Below are 6,000 nucleotides of genomic sequence, written 5' to 3'. Positions count from 1 at the left end.
TCCGAAACAGGGGTCATATTCAATGACCTAAACAATGGAGACAACAGATTAACAACAGTCTCGGTCATTCGTTTTCGAGCAGAACAAGAAGAAGCAGACATAAGAACAGGAGAATAAGTATTTTGAGGCAAAAGATGTGTAGGGACAAGAACAGTAGGTGTCGAAGATACAGAAGTAGAAGGCAAAGGAGTTTGAGGCAAAGCTGGTAGAAAAGCTGGCGACCCTAGAGTGGGTTGCGCAGTAGGAGGCAAAACCATCTGTGGAGCACCAGGTGGCTGAACAACAGCAGGAGGTTGAACAACAAAGGGTGGAACAACCGGGGGTAATGGAGGTGCAGTAGCACCCTGCACATAAGGGGGTGGAAATCTCAGTAAATGAGAGATCAAAGGATATTTTTCAAGATCTTCAATTACTTTCGGAGGAGAAGGCGGCAAGGCCGGATAACATTTATCAATGGCCATAAAATGTTGTCTATCTGAGACTTCACTCGCATGCTCTTCTCCATCTTCCTTAAACTGCCTAGCAGCTTGTAGTACTGACATATTCTTATCTTTCCTATCTCTCTTTGCTTGCTTAATTTCTCGCCGTTTGGCTTCCTTACGCCAAAGGCGGAAAGAATCAAACATTGCCGGACGGGCTTTCTTCTTAAATAGCGCAACTTCCAGATTATCTAAAATATTTAATTCGAAACTACCATATTGGGGCCATCGTAAAACACCATCTTTTTTTGTATATCGGACCCACACTTCATTATAAGTGATAGGACCCACTCTGTGTTTTGAATAGAGCTCATAAGTTGGAGTTCCAACCGGAGGTATCGGACACGAATCCTCCAATCGGGAATCCCTGTTGCAACCACAACTAAACCATTTCCTAATTTTGCTAAGACCAGGCATCTTATAGCTCACTAATCTAGCTTCAAACTTCAAGGGGTTATCAACTATTGATACACTCGTAAATATACGAGCCCCTCGGCTTCGATTTTTGCAAAAATCAAATCAAAACCAAGAACCAAAACAAAGTCGCGGGAGCGACCCACTTATACTTAACCAAAATATCTGTCACGCCACCAGAAGACCGTCTATCGTCTCGCTCTACAAAGGATCAATCAAGGGTCCAAGACAGGGCGACAGTCAGGGCAGCAGTCCTTCGTAGCCGTTGGAAAGCGGGAAGCCTCGCAGAAAAGACCTTCGGTCCACGTCGACATGCAGGGGTCAATGAAGTGGCGGCCTTCCTCCAGAATTTCCTCACGTGGCTCCTCACGATACTCGGGCTTGGACCGGTACCGCTGAAGTCGCCCCACCGTTGGGCGCCAACTGAAGAACCGGGTTTTAGAACCCAGCAGCTCCAGGGACATGCCCAAAGTCTTCGGGTTCTCCTGTCTTGGCAAACAGAGACACGGAATACTTCTGGATGGCGTCAAAGATCAAATTTATTAGCTGCAGCTAGTAACAGTAAACCAAGCAATACAACACGGTGTACAACTCAAGAAACTGTTCAATTTTCATAGAGCAAGACATCACTTTTTATACACCATATTCTCATTATAAATGTACACCCACTGCGCAAAATTCTGACCAATAGGACACATTTTCTAACTGAGTATCACATTAACAAAAACCCAATTTACAGTAACCCAACCCAAAAGTTAATTATTAGGAATGTCCCAAATTCAATCTTTGCAAGCCAGACAAATTTATAATTGAAAAGCACAACCCATGTAATGTCGGAACATAAAGGAAACAGTAATAGATGCTGGACAAGATAAAACATGTGCAAGGAAACTAAAGGTTAACGAGGTCCTTAACATTAAGTGGCAATCTTAGACAAAGATCAAACCAAGGGAAATTGGCTTTGCGAGGTCAGTTTCAGGTGAAGAGGTCAGTTTCCCTGCAGTTCTTTCAGAGTCGAAAAGGGCCTGTTAATGCATACATGAACAATGAGGCCCATGCAACTTTGTTCGTTCGTTTACCACCTACCCCTACGTGAGGGCAACACAAAAATGGCGTCACGAACAACGCAAACAAAATGGAGTCCGGTTCTGAAAACCACGGAACCTCAGAACTCATTCCGCGATTTGGGATTCCATCCCTCCTGAGCTCAGATAATGACCCTGCGGTCATCTCCCATGTGATAGGGGAACTATGAAAGGGGCTTGGGGTCACACAGAAATTACATTGCGCCTATCACCCACCCGCAGCGGGTGCGATAGAGAGGATGAATAGGGTGTTGAAGAATAAGATCGGAGAAATTTGTGCATCAACTGACCTTTCATGGGTAGATGCACTACCACTAGCCCTGCTGGCAATGAGAATCACGCCAGATAGGGTAACAAAGCTCAGCCCCCACGAAATAGTATTTGGCCGCCCCATGAACATTGTAGGCCATATGTCCACAGCTCCACTATCAATAACAGACGACCTGCTTTTATGTTTTTGCAAGAAATTAACAGAGACCTTACGTTATTTTCACTGCCAGGTTCTGCAGGCTCTTCCAGAGGCAGCAACTCCACCGCTACATGACCTGCAGCCTGGTGATTGAATCTGGGTAAATGCCCACACCCAAAGGCACTGCCTCCAGCCAAGGTGGAAGGGACCACACCAGATCATCAGTCAAGTGCCAAGACTGACATCCTGGATTCACCGCTCCCATACCAAGAAAGCAGAAGGGCCAGACAGCAGAGAATAAGCTTCACCAGCACCCCGAGTGACATCTAAGGCACCTCTCAGGTACAACCTTCGATCCACTATGCAAGACAAGATCAACGGGCAATAAGAGGCAGATACCTGCATGGGGCAGGCTAGGCCTCCAACAGAAGACAGAAGACACCAGAGGCAGTCACCTACTGCGCACAATAAGTCCAGGCCTCTAGGTACCACTCCTCCAAAGACGTCTGTCTGCCTTCCAAGGGAGTGCCAACTGTCATGTGCTAGTAACCTCTGACGGTACACCATCAAGGCACCAACGTTTTCTTCCAAATGGTTGACTGGCGTCTGCACCAATAGACCCCTAGGAGGTGCAGAGCCCACTAGTTAGATTTGCTGGTGATGCTCTAATTAGGCACATAGTGGTGCATCACCCGCTAGTTAGATATCAAGGACAAGGCTTTGGAACATCAAATAACTGAATTGAACACTTGGTTAATGATATGCAACAACTTAAGTAGACCACAATTACGACAAATGCCAGCAACAAGATCTGGAAGGCCTAGATCTATACAAGTGAGGGTAGAAGAGTTACAACTAATAATTCATATAAGGTTATTGTGTCCTGGAATAAAATGAAATAGTAGGCTGGAACTAACTGTGCCAAATCCTCCACGATTGAGTGGGTTAAGAGACCTGATCTTGCAAGACATCTTGTTCCCCACTTTTGGACATCAAACAACAGCACAAGATATCGCAGACATGCGACCTGACATTTTGGATTGTGTGATTTATGCAATAGAAGAGAACGGATCTGGTCTTATCAGAGATATTAACTGAACAAGTGAAAGAAAGGAACAATGCCAAGTATGAGAAGTACGGACTGAAAATAGCCATTAGTGTTAGGAGCAATATTGACACTAGTCCCAGGGATAATAGTGACTGCGCTGATAATAATATTTGCAAAAGACATTGAAATACCGTTCATCAATGGCCGGCAGGGAGGTGAGGGGTTAGAAGATAATGATTTGGTATCAGATGGAGCAATGTAGAAGCCATCTTTCTTGTATGATACCAAATGCTGTAAGCTTTTAGGCCCTGCTAAGTTGACATAAAAAGCTGTGCACAAACTGCTTGTACTTTTCCATTTGCTTCAGAGACACAGCTTTTGTAACACAAGGTTTGCTCAGGAATAATACGTGACAGGGAAGATGCTCACATAGACAGACATTTCAGCATAGCGTCATCATCAAAGCTTTATTCGAGAATTATACTCATAAAAGCACAAACATACATTTAAAATACATCATTTAAAAGATTATATCCTGGTTATACAAAATTTTAAAACAATTGTGCAGACATAAACAATGAAAGACTTTGATGCATGATTACACAGAAACCATAAAAAATACCCCAATCAATTTGTATTAGTAGTAATTGCCCTCCGTCTAATGGACCATGCCCACCCCAAGTACTTTGCTGTTGCTAGGACAACAGGCATATCGGTGGAGGTACAAAATATTCGTAGTGCCTCAACACCCCTAGATGTCCCTAAGTTTCTACAGACAGGGGCTAACCAGACTTTCCTCGGGGTGGTGTAAGCTTTACACAAAAATAGAAAGTGGCCTATACTTTCATCTGCTGCACCACACACTGGGCAGCAAGAGGTGGTGGAGCTCCTCCACCTACCTGTCAATGATCTCAAAGGTAGGGCACCTGATCTTAACTGGAAGAAAAGCTTCCTATCCCCTGGGTTAGTAATACTGTCCCAATATGGTTCCAATACAGGATACAGTTTAACTTCGAGAAAACGCCCCGTCATGGAGTCAGATCTCGTTTTGTTCCAGAGTCTTCCAGCTACCCAATCCCAGTATAGGCCTTTGATCATATTCTTGCTGGGGAAAAGTTCCCCAGATGGGTTGTCCCATAAATTAGAAAGACCAAGATCGCCTAGGGCAGTCCTGAGGTTTTTTAGCCAAACTATCTTGTGAAAAGTATCAGCTTTAATTATGGCCAGAAACCCCTCTGCATAGTGCCGGATCTCCGGGGTAGTCCAAAGGCGTCTCCAATAAAGAATCGGGCGCAACCTCGCTTGGTCACTAACTAATCTTCTCCCTAGATCAAAACCAAGTGGGATTAATGGTGTACTCTGCGGGAGTCCTGTGATTCCCCTAAAAAACTTGTTCTCGGATATCTGCAAAGGGAGAAGCTTCCCAAATCCCCACAGCTCTGCCCCATAGAGGGCAGATCCAAGAGCCTTGGCGTCGTATACAGCCAAGACAGGTTTTATTGGCTTGGACTTCGACTTTTTGTGTTCCACCCAGAGTGCCCCCGAGATCTGTTGGTGCCTCAAACCGCCTTTTCAATATGCTGGGACCATTTTGAGTCATTTGCCATCTGTATCCCAAGATAAGTAAATACAGTGACCACCTCAAGCTGACAGTTGTTCAGGAATATTTTTGGCCGGGGTCTACGTTTTGATGTAAAAGCCATCAACTTGGTCTAGCCCACGTTAACTTCCAGGCCATGCTCCCCGCAGAAGAGGTCGAAGATATTCAGAGCTCGCTGCAGGCCGGCCGGAGTTTTGGATAGAATTAGCGTATCGTCGGCGAACCTCAGGATCGGGACCCTGAGGCCCGCCAACGAGGGCGCGTCTACACTAGCATCCAGCATCCGAGCCACTATCCCTTTAATAAATAAGGAAAAAAGCAGGGGAGCCATTGCGCACCCCTGTCGCACTCCGCGCTCGATCGGGAAGTCAGCAGATGATTCGCCATTCGTGCCCCATTGGACTTTGGCGAAATTGCACTCATGCAACCTCATTATCAGGGTAAGTAGCTCAGCCGGGAGACCTATTTCGCTCAAGACTGCCCAGAGCTTTCTCCTTGGGACTAGGTCGAAGGCAGCCCGCAGGTCAACAAAAGCAACATACAGGCTGCCTTCGCCAAGCACCACCATCCCCCACTGCAGCAGAGCAAAGCGAAACACCTGGTCAACTGTACTTGTGGCCCGCCGAAAACCAGCCTGATAAGGGGACAGGGCATTGCTCTCATCAACCCAATCCATTAGTTTATTTACCACCACCCTCCCTACCACTTTTTGGACAGTGGCGATCAAGCTTATCGGCCTATAATTAACCGGGAGAGACCGATCCCCTTTTCTATATATGGGTATAATGGTTGCTCCCTTCCATAATTCGGGGACAGCCGTTCCCTTCGCAATAGCATTTGCCAGAAGGAATACATATCTGACCCACCTCACCATGTCGTTTATAAAGACATCAGAGGGAACAACATCTAGACCCGGGGCCCTTCCCCCGGGGGCAGTGCATATTGCAACTTCGGTTTCTTTAAGG

This window comes from Lissotriton helveticus, chromosome 1_1 (assembly GCF_964261635.1).
Source record: "Lissotriton helveticus chromosome 1_1, aLisHel1.1, whole genome shotgun sequence".
NCBI classification, from domain to species: domain Eukaryota; kingdom Metazoa; phylum Chordata; class Amphibia; order Caudata; family Salamandridae; genus Lissotriton; species Lissotriton helveticus.
This window is presented reverse-complemented; position numbering follows the sequence as displayed.